Source organism: Chelonoidis abingdonii, chromosome 5 (genome assembly GCF_003597395.2).
Source record: "Chelonoidis abingdonii isolate Lonesome George chromosome 5, CheloAbing_2.0, whole genome shotgun sequence".
Lineage (NCBI taxonomy): Eukaryota > Metazoa > Chordata > Testudines > Testudinidae > Chelonoidis > Chelonoidis abingdonii.
Window position 1 is genome coordinate 44,229,279 of NC_133773.1, and position 21,651 is coordinate 44,250,929.

Genomic DNA, 21,651 nt, shown 5'->3' on the forward strand with positions numbered 1-21,651 from the left:
AATAGCTAAGGTGAAACACCCAACTTTTTATTGAATTGATATGTGCTAAGAAATGTTAATTGGGACATTTTCTCCTGGGTAGAAGCTAATTTAAAGACTGTGGTTTATTCTAATTAATTAGCTATTTTATTAATTATTATTATTATTATTATTATTTCTGTGTGTCTCTGAGTATACATGCTTGGCTGACAGCAGCAGAATCTGAGATGTAGTACAACAACCCTGCTTCAGCATATGCAAGTACTGGGGAAACCAGAGAGAGAGTTTTAGCCAGTCATGACAGGACTGTTTATTTACATGTAAGGAAAGAACCAGACCTATGGTTGTTATATTGGCAATGAGTCTCAGAGGGGCACTCAAGAGAAATAACGATTTAAAAAAAAACAAAAAACAGAAGTACTGTGCCCTGAACAGAAAAAAAAAAAGAGTAAATATATATTCCTCAACCTGAAAAAAAAGATATTGGGTTTCCAGAAAAGGAAGGTGTACTTGCTGCAGGCTACCCAATGGTAGACATCTTATGCACTGAAAACTACTGGAAAATTTGCTAAAGTAATTACCTTACTATTATGTTGCCTCAGCAACTATACCAGGACATGATATAAATTCAGACCTGAATGAAAGAAACAGCAACATTGAGTCAACTTTTGAAACAAACTTTCTTTGCTGTTTTAACAAAAGAATCTTTATAGAAGAGTCTGTGTCTAAATAGTCTGGAGAAGCAGGTAGATAGTGACGTTCTGAAATGTGCTGAAGATCATCCCTCGAAAAGGGGGGAATGAGCATGTAAATGCGTTTTCTGCGTCTCACTGCCTTTCTTTTCTTATTTTTTTCAAATGGCAGCACTGGGAAATCAGGTAATCCCCATCAGTTAAAGACATGCTGATGACATCCCTCCCCCCCTGCTCCCACTACTAAAAGCAACATGGAGAGTTGGCTCCAGCATTGTCAACTTGAAGTGGGTAACTAAGCACCAATATAGCGAAAAGACTTATTCCAGATTCACATAGTCTGGCCCATTGTGGACAGATTGAGGCATTAAAGCATTGATATAAAGTGCTGCAGCACTTAATAGTAAACAGGATACTAATTTTTATATTGTTTTACAAAGGGATAGAAAATAAATATAGAAAACTATATAAATAGATTACTATAAACTCACACTTTGAATACTATGTCAATTTTGGTTGTCTTTAATAAAACTGCAAATATAAGTATCTAGAAAAGGGTAACAAAAATGGCTCAGAGATTCTGGGGTGTCTAATACATGACATATTACAAAAACACATTATTTGGTAGAAGAGTTGGGCACAGGTGAATGAAAGAGATATATAAAATAAGGAGCATTATAGTGAAAACTCAGAGGTTCTTATTCATCTCTTCCCATACATGAACAAGAGAGTACTTGATATAACAGAAAGGAAAAACAAAATTATAAGGGAAAAACACAGACATACATTTTTGTGGCATAATTCCTTGCCACATAAAGTCATGGAGCAAATATTTTAAGCAGAATTTTAAGAAGCATTACATAGCTTTAGAAGTACTAATATTTACTAGACTTAGTAAATCAACAACATAATAGGAAATTGAACTTCGTGATGTCTCATAGCAGTCAATCAGTTGGGGGAGTGGTCAAAAAGGAATCTCTCCCACCACTCACTATGATATAGCATTGCACTGTTACCCAGGTGTATTATGCTCTGAGACATAGGTCATTAGCCACACACTGCTGAAGCCAGGATACTGGGTTAGATGAACAAGTTATCTGACAGGTATAGCTATTCCTTTGTTACAATCTATTGTCTATATGTTATAATATATAGGTTTTGAGAACTGGAACTTGTCATAGGTACACAGACTGTTTTAAATGTAAAGTGAACCAGGACTATAAAAAAACAATATACTTGTAATAGTCAAGACTTTGATGCTTTTTAGGGTTTAGGATGAAAGGACACTAGGCACACATAACATGATTATCATCACAGGTGGTAGAAAAGATAAACATGCCCAAAGAACTCCAGGAGGGTTGGCTTTTCAAAATTTGTTTGGCAGTTTGTCTTCTTTATTTGTTTGCTTTTGTATTTTTCTGCTCTACGTTACTGTGTCAGGAACGTACTTAAGACAATGGATACCTTTAACCCATTTTGCTTAAGTTCATTGACTTCATTGGGACTTAAGCACCTGCTTGAAATAAGGCACCAGAGATGGTCAAAATGTTCTGAATTTTGATTTTTCAGGGAAATTTTTCATTGAAATTTCAATTTTTCATGACAATATCAAAAAATCCAAACACAATGTTTGCAAAAATATGTGTGCTTCAAACTTTGAAAAAACCTACTTTTTTTGGAAAAAAAAAAGGTTTGATTTTGTTTTTTAAAAATGGGGTTTTCCCACCAGCTCCATAAGTATGTTTCAGTGTTCTCCTGAATCAGAATGTTTTCCTGAAACAGGACCTTAAATTGTGGGTCTAATGGATGCCATGAGTACGGAGTCTTGGGCATTATATCTCTTTGGTTTTAACAATGTATCCTAATCATCCTGGATGTAGTCTCTGCCTGCTCACTGAGATTGTCTCCACTGGTTCCTGCTGCTGAGAGAAAAGGGGAAACTACACAAAGACCACAGTTTGTTGTTCAAAGTAAAAGAGGGTATTTCTCAGCTACAAGACACTGAATGTTTCTGCCTGAAGGTAGACAGTGCCAAGTTCAGCCTGATGTAAAAATGCTATATCTAATTCATATCTGACTATAACAGAATAACGTTTTTCTCCCCCCACACACACACTTCGCATGCCTCCTCTTTTATCTTTGTTTGTCTGTCTCCTTGTTTTTGTGCTTCGGGAAACCGATTTAATAGCAAATAACATCATCATGGCTTTTTAAGTAAACTGAGAACAGTTTGTTTACAACATTACTAATATTGCTTTCATAAATAAAGAAAAGTGTAATAAACAGAGGATTTTGTTAGTGAAATCTTTCATGAAGCAAGTAGTTAACAAAATAGAGAATTTACATCATATGTACTTTCTGAGAAGTTAGAGGCTCTGACCATGGGAAGCAACTAAACTGTAGCACCAACCACGGGATACAAAAGTAATGACATCTAATTAATCATATAATCAAGGCACAGCTTGTGGCATATAGTCCTAAATGAATATAAATCTCTTCTATATAACCTGCAGGTGCCATGCTCTAGGATTTGTTTTGCAGTTTGGTTAAAGGAATTAATTTCAAACAGATGCAGCAACTGTTTTAATGAATTTCACATTTAGAATTGTTACTTTCTTGGAATTTATTTTCAAGGTTTTGTTTAGGGTCCTCTACAACTTTTCATGGTGTTACTCCAGTTTACAGCTTCCTAGTAAAATAGGCAATGAATTGGTTTTTCAACTCCCAAGTTTGCTTGGAAGAAGAAGGCAATTCTTTCAGCAATCCATCCCACTATATCTCACCAGTCATGAGAATGCCTAACTCAATCCTGGGCTGAATAGCATGGCTGCTTGCAAAGCTAATATCTGTGACATAATGTGACTTCTAAGGTGTTAAGGATGTGCCCAGAAAGGTATCAGATGCTTGCTAGTAACTCAATACCATAGCAATAAAAGTTATTTGCTTTATTATTTTGATTCTTTCCTTTAGCATCTGACTATTTAGCTCTATCTCTTTCTGACCCAAATGCAGTGTAGTTCTCCCATTCCCACTCAATTTCATCATCCACACTCATCATCCATGCTCAAGAATACCTTAAAAAGTTTAAGGATCATTTTGTAGAAGTGACATGAATGCTGATGTATATGCAGTGTTGTTGTAGCTGTGTTAGTCCCAGGATGTTTGAAAGGCAGGTGAATTCTGATGCACAATCTTAAAGACTGAAGTTTTCAGATTTCTTTGTAAGGATCCATCTCTGCATTGGATATAGACAGTCTCATAGGAAAAAGTGAAAGCCCTTTTGCTTGAGTTGTTTAAAACCAGATGGGACAAAACACAAAGAATATACAAAAAGGGACAATCTTGCATTGGGGGATGGACTAACTAATCCAAGCATTTGTTTCATTTCTAAGTTCTATAGCCTTAAACCTGATATCCTCATTCAGGCCAAGCTCCAATTGACTTCAATGGGAATTTTGTTTGTGTTAAGAAATACAGGGTTTGGGCTTGGAATTCCATTCTGTATTATGCTTTTAGTTCAATAGTGACATTTTTCAAGTGGATTTTTCTTTATCATAGTAATATGTTTATACAAAATTTCTTGAATGTTAGGAAAACGTCTTCCCAGATAGCCATGGAAAAAGTTAAACCGAATGAACCAGTTTCTCCCTCCCTACCCTCTGTTGTACAGGAAACAATCAAATCTGTGCTTGCTGAATTCTCCAGCAATACTTGATATCAGTGATTCATTTAGCTAGCCTAAATTTGAATTTTCAGGATGCCACAAACCCTGAAATTATACCTTTTCCAAAGGAATGTAAACCAGTGTGACTGAATGAAAGGCTCTAGAATTTGCCTTTCACAGAACTTCCTGCCCTGTGTCCAAGCAGTTTCCTGCCTGCTGTGCACGCAGACATATAAATCCAATCTAGCTGAATTCAAGGTATATAAAACACAGGCAGCGCTGCTACATTCAAAATGTGATGGGTGGGATCTTGATGGATTAAAGCTGTCACAATCAATCACAGCTAGTGAAAAGGCTTCTTTCCAGGTGGTACAAGCAAGCTCTGTTTGGAAATCTCTTTTCAGCACAGTATCTTGTGAATGAAGAAATATTTTTATTTGTTTTATTTACTGATCTAAAGGAGAGTATCTCCAATGGTAAGAGCAATTGCCAGTGTTTCACTGGATGTGAAAATAGCAAGTGGTACTTCATATCAGAGAGAAAAAGAGGGAAAATAATGATTACTGGAACAGTGCTGCCAATACAGTATGAACACCAGCAATCTGATGAAAATATTGACATTTGTGGCAATCCACAGACAGATTTAGACATAGCTGTGGTTTCCACTAGTGTAACTCTTCATGTTTTATTTATGTTTATCATCCAAAGCAAACTACTGTAACGAATGTATTTATAACAACTAGGGATGGGAGAACAAGTCTGGAAAGAATGAAAAACAGGCTTGGACCTTTCCCCCATTTCTCAATGGAATGGTTCATCAGTTTGGAAAGTTTTGCTCCCCTCCCCGCCCCCGGCCTAGCTAGAGAGAGAGGGTGGAGATAAAGAAGAGTGGGCCCAGTTATTTTCAGTGTAACCTCATGAAGTCAATGGGCGTATACCAGGGATTAATTTGGTGCAATATCCTTTGCTAAACAAACAATCATAATATTAACTATTTATCACAATATACGAGACATGGGTCCTTATACTAGGCAACATTTTTCAGAGTACTGTTTTTGGATTAAAACTGCAGATTCAGATCGACCGAAACATTTTATGAGTTTGTGACAAATTGTGAAAAATTCTGAGAAAAACAAATGAAACCTTTTGATTTTTTTATTTAAAACTACTTTTTGTTTAGAATGTTACTTTAATCTTATGTTTAAAATAGGGAAAAAAACCACTTGAAAACAAAATGTTTTCATTCAACCTGAAACAATTTTTGTGTATAATTTTTTTCGGTTTGGCAACCGAAGAAAATTATCTTCTGCACAGCTTTATTGGCTACTTACTTAGTGAAAGATCCTGGTCTTTATCTATGGCGCCCTGAATGGGTTGGATCAAAGGTATCTCTGAGATCATCTCTGTCCGGACCCACAGAACAGCGGCTGTAATCAGTCAGAACACTGCATCTGAGAGAGCACAGAACGTGCCTAGTAGGCATGGGGGGAGAGAGCTCTCTCAGCTCTCCTGCCTGTGAACAGGAGTTTTTCAACTTAGTTCAGACTCCCACACATTGTCTGTGTGTGCTTTACAGAAATTATTTGGTTAAAGAGAAACAACAAATGGGATATATATCAGAGGGGTAGCAGTGTTAGTCTGGATCTGTAAAAGCAGCAAAGAATCCTGTGGCACCTTATAGACTAACAGATGTTTTGGAGTATGAGCTTTCATGGGTGAATACCCACTTCCTCAGATGCATCTGACGAAGTGGGTATTCACCCATGAAAGCTCATTCTCCAAAACGTCTGTTAGTCTATAAGGTGCCACAGGATTCTTTGCTGCTCTTACAAATGGGATATGGCTCTATGGATGTTTTATCCACATGCAGACCACCCAGCGTTAAGTCAGTAGGACATCATGACCACAGAGCTGAAAGCTGCTGAGAGGCCTAACAGTGATAGGGTGACCATTTTACTTCTCTCTGTAGTCACAGATAGATCATTTCTTCATGCAACCGGTACTGTCTCCATGCCTGATTGGAAGGGATTCAGGATGATGGGAGAGATCACATATCAGAGATGACCTACCAGCAGTGTAGAATATCACAGTAGATGGTAAGATTATTGACATCTATAGGCACTTTCTTGATCAAGAGGCAGGCCACTCCATGTCTAAATGGATTTGACAGCTTACCTTCTTCTTCCAGAGGCATTAACAATCTCTGTCAGCAACAATGGCTCAGTTACTTTCACTGACTTTCTCCAGACAGAAGGGGCAGGGATCAATCAATTCACATGTGATTGGTCAGATTTCCCCCTGAGGCTTTCACACCTACCAGCTTTGAGACCAGCCCCAAACTCTGTCAGGTCATGTGGAACTTGTTCCTTATAACCTGGTCTCATTTCCATTGTTCTGGTGATATTACAGATTAATATGACCTTTTCTGTGAAACAGGACGAAAAAATCCTCAAAACTAAAAAGAATAGATATACCCTAGAAAGCATCCTGTATGGCTGCCCTTCCCCCTATTCCCCCCACAAACTTTATAAACAGTAGCTAATTACTCTCCACCACAACCCCACCACCACCGCAAATGAGAATAAACGTAAGCATGTGCTTGTGTATTAAGATTCTACTACTGAAACAAATTAACATAGTTTGCTCACTTAAGTAGCTGATTCTTATACCCTTCCTCATGCTCAGAAGTAGCTTACTCCTTAAGTGTTCTCTTGATTGCTTTGGGACTAATCAAGGAGGAAGATATTGTAATCTGGCTCTCTGGTTGTCACTATCGCCTAACCCTTCATCTTGCAACAACAGAACAATCCTACTCTATTTAGGGTGCTGGAAAGTTCAGCCATAGCCACGTTTGTGAAGGTCTTGAACATTGTCATCAAATTCTATCACTTACCAGCCAAGTTCAACCAACTAAAGACTCGTCTTTTTAATAGACTTGCTAAAGAGGTAATTTCCTAAGAATTGTTCTGACATTAACCCACCAATTAGGAGGTAGTGCATGCTGCTACTTCTGGGTCAGAAGATTATATAGTATACCTTCATATGTATATATTCTTCCATTACAGGAAAAGATTTTGTGTGTCCTCAGGTTAGTGAGTAATTTACAATTTGGCACTGGAACTTTGCTAATCATCTGCTTCAGTCTGTTCTCCAAATTTCTTTTAACATAATAGTGAGTAAATTAAAAAAAAAACAAACCAAGACACGAAAGATTTCTTTAACTGAGGATTGGAGTGACTAAAATGAACCTGAGGCTGACAGTAACATGCACCTAAAAGAGATGAATTGACATGTAAAACTGGCATGCATCAGAAGCACATTTCTTTCTGTCAACATTTCATTCAATTTTTAAATTACTAGGCATGCACAAAAGATTTCTCTGAGTTCAATACAGAGCCCAAGCAAAAATATTGACATTGGAAATGTAACTCTCTCTCACCACAGTATAGAATCTTTTACACAATCCACACATTGTTGTCTAAAGTAATTTATTGTTTGAATACCAGCTTGCAACACATTGACAAATACTACATTTCCTATTTACTTCAAAACAAAGGCATCTGCTATTTGCAGATCCCAAGTACTGTGTGTAGTGGGCACCATTAACAATGTCAGTTACCGCACAGATATTGGACTTAGTACTAACATACATTTAGAATAGGGAACTATGTGGTAACTATTGGTAAACATTGTAATTAAAATGTCAACCACTGTACAATGCTCTTAAGACTAAATCAATTAATTTATTTAATTAAAAGAAAAAGGACTTAAAATTGTGAAAAGTCTTCCTTTTAACAAGTTGGAAAAAAAGAAATATGAATTATCTATGTAGTGTAAGTGAATAGATTATTTTATAATTAGTATACTAATGAAGAATGAAATCCCTACCCAAGAGAGCTTAAAAAAGATTATATATAATTGCAAAACATACCCACTTTTAAAGTACTAACTTTTTTCATTAACAATTTTACATTTTAAAAGTGATTTGGATGTTCAGTTTTTTAATTGATAAAAATTGCATTGGAGATAGAATACTTGTTTTTACAAAAGCATTTTGCAAACTTTTACTTGCACACCTCTCACTAACTTATCTGAGAGTTGAATGCATGGCGAATACCAAGAAAAGGTACATATTAAAGACACCAGAAGTTACTGACACATTCTGTTCTGTTCTATTACTTTGGACTGGAAAGATTTTGGTCTCATAAAAAAAAGGGGGTGTGGAGGGGCAAGCAAGAAGACCAGTTCTGAAATGTGGTTTGTGCTCCCCTTTGCTTTTACTTTTCAGCTGTGTACTGTATCCTGACGACCTTTACGATAGCTACTTCCAGAAAAGAATGGCACATACTCTAGTTCCCAATTTGGAATTTAATGGACACAATGTGCTTCCACTGAAGAAACGCTTGTCTCAAGCCCTGCCTGAGACTGCTTCAAACCAGAATCCCCTACATCACGTATCTGGAAAATCACTAACAGAGAAACAGAGAAGCGTTTGGAGAATCTGTTTCTTAAATCGGTTTTTGAAACTTCCTGTGTTACTTACTTTCTAGGGTTTCTATTCCATGATCACTTTAGGATGTTAATGATTTGCATTTTGGAAAGTGATCTCACTGGTTATTTATGTCCTACATCTCAATTCCAGTTATGCATTCAGCACCTGGAGTCCACATGGAAATTTAAGTAATTGTAATTCAGTGTAGACCTTTTCAGATAAGGTCAGGAAATAAGCCTTCTTTATTTTTTTCTCTGGGATCCTAATCATATCTGGCATGATTTAAGGGAACATATAAGCTGAATATTACAAATGTCCTACATTACTGCCTTATTCTATCAGTTTTCAATTAACAACTTCATCCCTGGTCCTGCAAACATTTAGGCAAATGCTTACTTTTAAGCATGTGGGTAGTCTGATGGAATTCACAGGACTAAGTATTTGCATATGTGCTTGCAGGATCAGTAACAATCTTCCTGCCTTTAGAAACTCTTTCCTCTCACTTTCTTGCTTTGATCAGATACAGGTTTCAGTTCTGCCTCAGAATCTACTTGTACAGATCCCTGCAGATCTTGATGCAGATCTGGTTTTACCGTATTTTAACTAAAATATTCAATATAACTTATTTAGACTTTATTTAAAGTTCAAGTTGAATGTATAAAAATCAATCTAAAATGACACACAAAAATCACAGCTGATGCCATGGACACATTAATGAACTTCCCCACCCTCCCAATCTACTCACGCTCCCGCAGTTTAGTCACTCCCACTCCATCCTGTCTCTCAGGCAAAAAGCCTGGTCCTAACAATATTTATTGTGACACTTTGCTCACTAAGATCCCTAAAGTATGCTAGTCAGCAATATAGACAAAATGCCACAATCTCTGCCCTAAAGAGCCTACAGTCTATGAAAAAACACAACAAGATAAGATGAAAGAAGATAAAATGAGGGAGAGCAAGAAGAGGATTTAGAAATACAGGTCCATGTAGTAGCTTAGTGGCACTAAACTTGTCTTTGTGGGGAAGAGCAGAAATTTGCACATTTTTAGCATCAATTAAAAGAGGATGAAATTTACCTGTGTAGAAGGCCAGCACAAACTGTATTAGGAGGGCTTAAGTAAGACATAAGTGATACGTAAGGCTTGTGCTGGTGCTCTACACTGGGATAAGTTCACCTCACATGAGTAAAGTTAAACATGGGCTCTATTGGAGATGAAAAGGGCCTTTCTTTAAGTAGTGAAGAGGAGCACTGTGACAAGTTATACCAAACACACATAGGAAGAGCTAAATTTTTCCATTCTGGAATCATTTATTCGCATATATCATAAACACTTGTTTCTCAGAAAACTAGAATTTTTTATTTCAGTTCAACAGACTGACTTCTGCCCCCCTCCACCGCCACATTTTCCCTTCCCTCCAAAGCAAAGATTAAAGAGAACTATCAGAACTATAGCATGCCTTGCTTTATTCACCCGACTCACCGTTTGGTTATCTACTTAAAGTAGAAAATGAGGGATGCTAAGAAAGAATAAAACAACAGGACTCTGCTTGATTTGCTTCTTACCTCAGGAATGTAAATGAATTTCAGTTTCCAGCTAAGTATCAAACATCTGTATGTTCCACTTCCTTAAGAAGCTGACAAAATAAATTCAGCACTGAAACCAAGAAGAAAATGACTCTGACAGATTCATTCTCGTCTGGGCATCCTTTCCTGGATCTCTCTTTGCCAAGCCATGATTGCAACAGCAATTCCTTATTCCCTTGAATAAATGCCATAGAGCTGTTCCAACAAGAACTGCCATATAAACCGGCATAGGGGTTAGTCATTTTGATAGCTATGTGCAAAGGAACTAAGAGCAACCGCCACTAGTAGAACTCCAGGCTAGCACTGGAGCTGACTGGAAAAATAATTATAAAGACACAGTGAGACACTGGAAAGAGATTGATGGAGAACTAGAAAATTAAAATAAAACACACTATCATTTCAATTTAACAACCATTTTTCAGACTCTTAAGATCATGCCTGGTTGAGAGTGGTTGCAGCAGGTCTCAGGGGAAAGGCAGAGGAGAAGAGCATTTTGCAAAACTTCACTGGTGAGAAGCTTGTTTTATGAAGGCAGAGGGGATTGTTCACATATGAAAATAATAGTCTCGTGTTACAAATCTTTTGAAGGCATGTAGGGGGTATATGCCAATATGAGGAACATAGCCAAGTTTTTGGTATTTTGATGTAAAGATATGGGGACCATATTCCATCTTTGTGGAAAAATTGTACAACTGGCACAGACTTCAGCCTCCTGGTTTACCTTAAGCTGTTGCCACAATAAAACCTCTGACCAATTTCCAGAGAAAGCCATTATATTTTCTGACCCAAGCTCAAGGTTGGAGATGCTGAAGTTTACTAAAATAGTAATTAGTCATCAAAAAAAAGTCTTCATCTTCCAAATACATTCTCTGGCTATAGAAACACAGCAGACTCCTGAATGCCATATTTACATTGCCCAGTGGACACAAGGTGACATATAGTTCTGACCAAGAGCGATGCCTTTTAGTGACACTCTGAGGCCTTGTCTTCGCTGCAGACTTAACTTTGTCTCAACAGCAGGTTTTCTCCCTTACCACACTTTCCATCACACAGCCACATCTGTGCCACATATAGTAAGGCATCCTCATCTGTCCCTGGAAAGACTCCTCAGTCCCTGGCTCCTTACACAATCACAGTAGTGCCCACCAGTATCTTTCATCCGCAACCCCCAGTCAGATCTCAGCTCCCTAGTCCTGGTGGACGTGGGCACCAATGCCCTAACTCCTCCACCATCTGCTACTCGGGATAAGAGGTCACCTAAAGGGGGAAAAGAGGCATGATGCCCCTCTACTTCTCCCTTCCTTCTTGATATTTTCAAAGAAAGGCCAGTCTGCCTGTTCTTCTCCCCCTTCCCACACCCCCACCAGATGCTTTGAAAGTAGTTGGACTCCCGATCTCCCCAATTGCACCCTGGCAGGAACCACCAAGGTATACGCTCATCTTGTCCAATCTGCAAGGTACGAAACTTGAGCAAATGAGCCACCTCTCTGCTTTCTCATCCAGTGGCAGCAGCAGGACTTCTACTCTAACAGAACCTGCTGCTCCACTTGGGCTGCCTTTTGTAAGCCTCTGTTTTAAGGAAAATGCCATCCATTGGTATCCCCATACTGTGTCCATTTCACTGCAGTCCACAGGAAACTACAAATTCTGGAAGGCTGAGGAGCAGCTGCTTTTAGAACTTACACATGGGGACCAGGATTATCAGGCCCTGCACAGTGATGGGGAAGAGATTTAAGAGTGGGAAGTAATTTGCTCAGAGGGAAGGGGATTATGAATCCACTATACAGACCATTTCTACCATGTAAGTGTGAACACAAACCAGGAGCATATGGGGATATGAGTCAGGTGGAGTAGGAGTGTTAGCCATTTATGTAGTTACCCAGCATGAACAGCAAGCCAGCTGCTCAAGAAGGCCAAAATGAAGCTTCGCTTTCTGTAGTGTTTAACATTCTTCAGCACACCTGAAGTTGCCAATAGCATTGAGTGCCTTATCCAGTACTCACTGGAGACAATGAGTCTTTTACCAGCTTCAATGGGCATTGAATCAGGTCCTTAGGCATTAAAGATAAAAAATGCATTGGATGTCTTTTATAACATGAAAGGTAAAATGCAGGCACAAGAAATATCCTTTCCAAATAAGCATTTTTAAGATAAAGACTTTTAAAAATGGTTATACTTATTAGCTTCACTAACACAAGTTTACTGGCTAACTAAGGAAATAAATCTGGTAGATTAAAAAATCTGACCTACTGTAAGATTACAAAATGGATATTATATCATGATTATAACAACCAGGTCACATGCCAGTCCTGATAATTGATACCTCTTTAGTAATCTGTTTAATATTATAAGTTGCAAAATCATGCTGCGTTGTGGTAACAAGAAGCATATTTGTTAACACCCCATATTCCCTACATGTAATGTGTATACACACAAATGTAGAATATACTGTCTTTAAAAGTCAAAATGCTTCATATGGTATTTTAACTGAAAATTGTTGTAATTGATCCAAATTACTAATGTCAGCACAATTATAGCCCTGCTAAATTTCAGACTGTGTACAAAAAGAAACCAAGCAATTAAAGTAAATAAGAGACTACCAGTGAACCAATCCCTGCTAGGTTCCTCAAATCTAGGTCAGATCCTGGACGCACTGATGTCAATTAGAGTTTTGCTATTGAATTCAATGAGGTCAAGATTTCACAGGTTTGCATGGGTGTGGAACTGAACTGCACAGATTTTATCAGCCTAGGTCAGGGTTTCTCAAACAGGGGTCTCTGCTTGTGTAGAGAAAGCCCCTGGTGGGCTGGGCCAGTGTGTTTACCTGCCCCATCCGCAGGTCCGGCTGATCGTGGCTCCCACTGGCTGCGGATTGCTGCTCTGGGCCAATGGGAGCTGCTGGAAGTGGTGCGGGCCGAGGGACTTACTGGCCGCCACTTCCAGCAGCTCCCACTGGCCAGGAGCAGCAATCCGTGGCCACTGGGAGCCATGATCAGCTGAACCTAAGGACGGGGCCGGTAAAGACACTGGCCTGGCCCGCCAGGGGCTTTCCTTACACAAGTGGTAACCCCTGATTGAGAAACCCTGGCCTAAGTCAATCGAATTTTTGCAGACAAACTCCATGGCTATAACGGAACCTTGAATCCACTCTGAATACAAGTTGGTTTGGTTTTGTGTGAACATTTCACAAAACACTCATTATCACAACTAGTACAGCGAGTAAATACTGCTAAAGAAACAAAACAAAACTTATCCAGAGATAGTCAATTTGATGGTCAATTTGATCTTCTTCTAACTAAAGAGAACCCCCTGCATTTATAACAAGAACATATGCCACTTAATGCTTTAAAAATATCTACTTAGATATTTCTATACATGTATATATACCAGAGTTTGATATTTATGAGGTGTCAGCAGGGGTGGCTCTAGACATTTTACCGTCCCAAGCATGGAGGGTCCGCTGGTCCCGCGGCTTCGGCGGACCTCCCACAGGCACGCCTGCGGTAGGTCCGTTGAAGCTGTGGGACCAGCGGACCCTCCGCAGGCAAGCCGTCGAAGGCACTCTGCCTGCCGCCCTAACGGCGACCGGCAAAGTGTCCCCCGTGGCTTACCGCCCCAGGCACGCGCTTGGAGTGCTGGTGCCTGAGCTGCCCCTGGGTGTCAGTTTTCTAAGGGTATAAAATTCAGTCTTCTATAAATACACAGTAATGTAATTATTAAGACAGCATGGAAGCTGGTATTCATATTCATTTGTGGTGAGAGCACCAATCTTGGATATGAATAAATGCAAATATTGCCTTAGTGTGGAATATTTTGCTATAGAGAAGTAGGTGTTTTCACACCTTCCAAGTCTTCCAGAGCATGCCTGTTTCCTAAAAATGCTTTGTCCAGTCTACTTTTTAAACCTCTCAAGTGATGGTGCTTCCTAATCACTTCCTTTGACAGACTATTCCATTGCCTAATAATTTTCACGTCAGGAAGTTATCCCTGCTATTAAGCCTACATTTTACTTTGTTTAACTTCCTCTCATGTTACGTGCAGATGTTAGATCCCTAAAGAAAAAACAAATACCTGAAGTTCATGCTTGGAACAAAGTTTTGGAGTAAAATGGGAAGGTCAAGGAAGGCTAGCTCAGAGAACATTGCTTCCTTGCTTACACTACAGGCTCAGGGTGATTCTTTGTGCATCTACTTCAACTCCACCAATGTATATATTTGTAATGAAGCAAGCTGCCAGTGTGGAAGACACACAGACACCCAGGCAAAGACTGAGAAGGACATCCTGATTAAAACAACTTCCCTCCCTGAAGCCTAATATGAAGGCCCGAGAGACACATAGCAGAGAAGGAAAGGGCTTTTCTCCACCCTCCAGCACATATTTTATAGAAGAGACCAAGACACTTTTACCCTAGAGGAATAGTTCCTCAGGGTGCTGTATTTGCTCTAGATCCAGGAACCCAGAAGAAGCCAGCAGTATGTGTTGGAGAAAGCCATCTTTGAATCATTATGTGCATGAGCCGGGGTGTGTTGCTGCTTTAAAGCCTCCCACAGCACGGCACATTGGAAGAAACGCATGATTGCAGGTTCCCCTAATGCTGAATGGGGACACATTGTAAACGACCATCATATGTTAATTTTCTTGCATGTGTTTTTGTTAGTGCCTTTTCTCCTTTTATCAAAGCATGTATATAGCACCCATCACTGTAGTATTTCAAAACTATTAAGTAATTTGTCTTAAAGCTCTTCCATGAATTAAGTATTAATATTTATCTTCTACAGATGGGAAATTGAGGCACAGCTTGATTATGGTCCCAATCCTTCAAGCTGCTGTGCATAAACAGTCCTCTGCACCTACAAAGAGCTTCAGTGAAGTCGATGGGACTACACAAAGCCATATGGACCCAATCACGTGGAGTTTGTCACAGGATCAAAGCCTAAGGGACTTTGCTCAAAGTCACACAGGAAATGTGTGGAAGAGCTAGGAAATAAATCCAGACCCCTTTGAATCTCAGTTCAGTGCCATAACCAAAAGAACATCTCTTTGTGAGGTGCAAGGGCAGCCAACTCCTTAGAATCATAGAGTATCAGAATTGGAAGAGACCTCAGGATGTTATCTAGTCCAACTCCCCGCTCAAAGCAGGACCAACACCAACTAAATCATTACAGCCAGGGCTTTGTCAAGTCGGGCATTAAAAACCCATAAGGATGAAGAGTCTACCACCTCCCTAGGTAACCCATTCCAGTGCTTCACCACCCTCCTAGTGAAATAGTGTTTCCTAATATCCAACCTAAACCTCCCTCTCTGCAACTTGAGACAATTGCTCCTTGTTCTGTCATCTGCCACCACTGAGAACAGCTGAGCTCCATCCTCTTTGGAAGGTAGTTGAAGGCTGCTATCAAATCCCCGCTCACGCTTCTCTTCTGCAGACTAAACAAGCCCAGTTCTTTCAGCCTCAACTCATAAGTCATGTGTCCCAGCCCCGTCATGATTTTTGTTGCCCTCCACTGGACTCTCTCCAATTTGTCCACATCCTTTCTGTAGTAGGGTGCCCAAAACTGGACACAATACTCCAGATGTGGCCTCACCAGTGCCAAATAGAGGGGAATAATCACTTCCCTCAATCTGCTGGCAATGGTCCTACTAATGCAGCCCAATACGTCATTAGCCTTCTTGGCAACAAGGGCACACTGCTTACTCATAGCCAGCTTCTCATCCACTGTAATCGCCAGGTCTTTTTCTGCAGAACTACTGCTTAGCCAGGCGGTCCCCAGCCTGTAGAGATGTATGGGATTCTTCCATTCTAGGTGCAGGATTCTGCACTTGTCCTTGTTGAGCCTCATCAGATTTATTTTGGCCCAATCCTCCAATTTGTCTAGGTCACTCTGGACCCTATCCCTACCCTCCAGCATATCTATCTCTCCCCCCAGCTTAGTGTCATCCACAAACTTGCTGAGGCTGCAATCTATCCAATCATCCATATCATTAATAAAGATGTTGAACAAAACCAGACCCAGGACCAACCCCTGGGGCACTCTGCTTGATACCAGCTGCCAATGAGACATCGAGCCATTGATCACTACCTGTTGAGCCTGACAATCTAGCCAGCTTTCTATCCACCTTATAGTCCATTCATCCAATCCACACTTTTTTAACTTACGGTCTCCCACAGTAGTCTTGCCAGCATCAAAAGCTTTGCTAAAGTCAAGATATATCACATCCACTGCTTTCCTCATATCCACAGAGACAGTTATCTCATCACAGAAGGCAATCATATTGGTCAGGCATGACTTGCCCTTGGTGGATCCATGTTGACTGTCCTGGTCACCTTCCTCTCCTCCAAGTGCTTCAAAATGGTTTCCTTGAGGACCTGCTTCATGATTTTTTCCAGGGACTAAGGTGAGGCTGACCAGTCTGAAGTTCTCCAGGTTCTCCTTCTTCCCTTTTTTAAAGATGGGCACTATATTTGCCTTTTTTCAATTGTCTGGGACCACCCCTGATTGCCATGAGTTTTCAAAGACAATGGCCAATGGCTTGCAATCACATCAGCCAATTTCCTCAGCACCCTCGGATGCATTAGATATGGACCCATGGACTTGGGCATGTCCAGCTTTTCTAAATAGTCCTTAACCTGTTCTTTCACCACTGAGGGCTCCTCACCTCCTTCCCACACTGTGTTGCCCAGAACAGCAATGTGGGAGCTGACCTTGTCTTTGAAGACCGAGGCAAAAGAAGCATTCAATACTTCATCTTTTTCCACATCCTCTGTCACTAGGTTCCCGCCCCCACATTCATTAAGGGTCCCACACTTTCCCTGACCTTTTTCTTGTTGCTAACATACCTGTAGAAAACCTTCTTGTTATCCTTCTTGCCCCTTGCTAGCTGCAACTCCAGTTGTGTTTTGGCCTTCCTGATTACACCCCTGCATGCTTGAACAATATTTTTATACTCCTCCCTAGTCATCTGACCAAGTTTCCACTTCATGTAAGCTTCCTTTTTGTGTTTAAGCTCACCAAAGATTTCACTGTTAAGCCAAGCTGGTCACCTGCCATATTTGCTATTCTTTCTGCACATCGTAATGGTCTGTTCCTGCGCTTTCAATAAGCCTTCTTTAAAATACAGCCAGCTTTCCTGGAATCCTTTCCCCCTCATATTAGCCTCCCAGGGGATCCTGCCCATCAGTTCCCTAAGGGAGTCAAAATCTGCTTTTCTGAAGTCCAGGGTCTGTATTTTGCTACTCTCCTTTCTTTCTTTCGTGAGGATCCTGAACTCAACCATCTCATGGTCACTGCTGCCCAGGTTGCCTTATCTCCTGCAGACCAGAGGAAGCTAAGATATCAGATTATTTTAATGGCTAAAACCTGAAACATACACAAAAAAGAAAAAAAATCCAGGTAAAACATCCAGGGAGCTGAAGGTGCCTGAAGGTAGAAATAGAGGCTTATAAAACTGGCAAATGTGAGTTCTGATCTGAGATCTCCCGAGGGCTAGTACTTCTTAACAAAACTGGGCCCTAGGAATATGCAATTGTCACATGGACGTGGGTCAGGAGATTTCATCCACATTTTAATGAAGTTTGAAATAAAAATTCATGGTAAAATATTTTTACATATAATAGAGTTGTTACTGATCTATTCATTGTTTTCCTTCACTGAACTGAGCACATTTATACCTGTTGGATTTAATGCTTACATCTCCACTGTGACAATAAAATGTTTCACCATAGCAAGCACACAAAAGAATGTACAAATGGATGAAGTGGTTTAAGAAAAGAATTCCCTTCTTTCCCCTTTCCAATTCCTCTCCAAACTTTCAGCCAATACTCAAACAAACCCCTGACAATCATTTGTAGGGGGTTTGAAATGGGTATGTTTTCCATATTACCTCTCATTTTGGGGAACCTCTTGCATTTCTTGGTTACATTTGTAATTAGAATTTGAATACAAGAAAGGCTCTTGTGGAATTCCTAGCCCATCCAGAGAGCCATATCCTGGCCAGCCTCTGTGCAGGTGTGCATGGGGGAAATAAGGTTGGGAAGATGGAAGGGGCACTTTCCCTTCTTGTGCCCATGGACAACAGATAACTAGAATGATCCACTGAGAGAGTATAGGCAGTGGGAGGGACAGAGTGAAGCACAAAGATGGACTCAAACTACATCCTATGCAAGGATGTGGTAGCTGTCATGGTAGTGCATATTGTGTGATAGTCCACAGTAGGAATTCTGGTTGAGTTCTGAGTCTTCGGCTGCTCTGAAATCTAATGCACCTGATCATACCTTAGACACAAACTAGCTCTGAATCAGGAAGTACAGGAAATCTCTTGAGAAACAGTGTGTGCAAAATTCCCACCTCAAATTTGCAGATCAAAAAGGTTTCAATTAGGGCTGTCAAATGATTAAAAAAATAGTCACGTTTAATCACAATTGTAATCGCACTGTTAAACAATAATAGAATACCAATGTAAATGCATTATAAATATTTTGGACGTTTTTCTATATTTTCTAATATATTGATTTCTATTTCAACACAGAATACAAAGTGTACAGTGCTCACTTTATATTTTATTTTATTACAAATATTTGCACCGTAAAAAAGATAAAATAAATTAGCTATTAGTTTGCAATGTGATGTGCTATATACATACATTTTTGTCTGTTCAAATGTTCTGTTTCAGTCTTCAGTCTAAAACCCCAAAATATAAATACCTAGAGAGAAAATGAGGTCTCAATTCTGTGAGGGTCTTAGGCACAGCTACTTTGGCCATAGTTTTCTCTAAGTGAAAGTATTCCCATCAATTATCCAATCTAAACAAGTCACATGTGATTAAAAATAGCCCCCGCAATTCTTATTTTTCAAATGTAATCCAAACCTTTATAACCATGTTAACAGATTCCAGTGGTTTATTCTATGAGTTTCATCATCTGAATACACTACATCGGCCAGATTACAAGATCACATCACTTAAATCCTGCATTATTTATACTTAATCCATTGATCACACAATGAAATATGGCTTTAATGCTACTGACTGTCCAGAAAAGGTTATTATTGTGTAAAAGCCCTTATGGGTGTTTAAAGTAAGGTATTCCTAAGACTTGTGTTTGAGTTTTACCTTCCAGCTAAGATTAAAGGTGATGTGGAGAATAAAAACCAATGGATTTTTTGAGTTTTTATTTTGGATTTCTATGATGTATAAATGGTGCCTTTTGTTTTTTACATAGACATGCAGGTCTACCTTGGAAGACATCCTAAAATAATAGTAATAATAGTAAAAAAAAAACAGAACAAAATTTTCCCACAAAACCTTTCAGGCCTTCTATATATTGCATAAGAAACAAGAAAATGGCACAAACTCAATTAAAAAATCCTTCACAAATCATCTTTAAAAGAAACCTAGTATGACAAACTTAGTCCACCTACTAACTTTACAAATGGACCCTGGCTTTTGGGGTTTGAATGCTGGGTTCATATCAGTTACCTCAGAGTCTGCAAATATGGACAGAGTTATTCTGTTTCAGAATACTGAGCTAAGAAAATAATTCACATCACAACAAACAATTTAATTACTTTTTCCAGTTTTCCTGTTTACAAAATATTTAGAAATTTCAGAGATTTCCTCATTATTTGAAATTTCTTCAGTGATCAGAATGGGGATTACAAAGGGGAAATGTAAGAATCAAATAGACATTAGTTAAAAGCTAACTTTGAATTGTCTAAGTTTAAAATCACTTTTTATGAATACTCTCACTAATAAAGATGCAGTGCTGAAACATGCATGGCAAATGCATACAGAAGGGCTGCAAATACCATTACATCAAAATTCACTTTTGAGTTCAAATTACTTCAATATAGGATATTTCTCCACTATTCTTTCAGCTCTACCGAGTACATACAATGGAGATTGCCCATGCAAAAAAAGGTCTATAAGTGATGACACCTTTTCCAGACACTCAGCACACCTGAGAAGACCAGCTCTAATTTCCTTCCTTTCACTCTCTTCATTCTGGACTGGCCCCTATTCCTGTCCTTAAATCAGCTCATGTCCGCTACTGTAGTCTCACCAGGACTGCTATATTGACTAGCAATCAGCACTGTGTGATCTGCCTCAGGCACTTCCCCTCCCTACCTCGCCACAACCTGGACACACCTTTATGTGGTGAGGGGGGCTCAGGTGGTGTAGAATCAGCTGTGCCAGCTCTATACTACCTAATGCTTTCCTTCCATTAGGTTAATCCCCTGTAGGGCAACTTTCCACCTATTTTGCCTTGCTGACACAGCACAAAGCAGGGGAAGTTGTGGCTAAGAATCTAGCCCATAGGCTGAATTATGCTTGCTGTTTTCCAAGTCTATTTTATGGCATATAGTACAGATGTGGTCTAGTTAAATATTGGCATGATGTTTGCAGCCACATGTAGTTCAGCCTCCATGCCTTTCACAAAAGCAAACACTAGGGCAAACACTGCCACTTATTTTTTCACATAATACATACAGTATAAAGACCTTTGTATACCTCATTTACTCTGGACCACTTTAAGTTGGAATGATGTAACCAGCTATAACCCAGCAAAGATGAACTTGAGCTTCATCTTACACTGTTTACCTTTCTGTTCTACTTTTCTTTTAGGTTTTGGTACACTGAAACCTTAATGAATCATTTACTATGAAACGTAAAGGATTAGGACTTCTCCAAAGTCAAAGAAACTGCAGCCCCAGTACAAATTTCCATTTTAATGATGCAATCTTTTAGTATGCTTACCAACTAAAGAGCTAAAGCATTTACCCTATGCAGAGCAGTATACAATATATCCAGACCTGGCAGCTCTTGCTGGTTTACCACGCCTTTACTTTCTACAGCAATGTATTTAGCTCCACCTAAAGGTTTCCTTTGTGATTTCTGAGGAGACATCCAGTACAGAGGTCATGTTCCTAGGGTACGTCTACACTATGGGATTATTCCGATTTTACATAAACCGATTTTATAAAACAGATTGTATAAAGTCGAGTGCATGCGGCCACACTAAGTGCATTAATTCAGCGGTGTGCATCCATGGTCCCAGGCTAGCATCGATTTCCAGAGTGTTGCACTGTGGGTAGCTATTCCATAGCTATCCCATAGTTCCCGCAGTCTCCCCTGCCCCTTAGAATTCTGGGTTGACAGCCCAGTGGCTGATGGGGCAAAAATCATTGTCACGGGTGGTTCTGGGTAAATGTCATCAGTCATTCCTTCCTCCGGGAAAGCAACG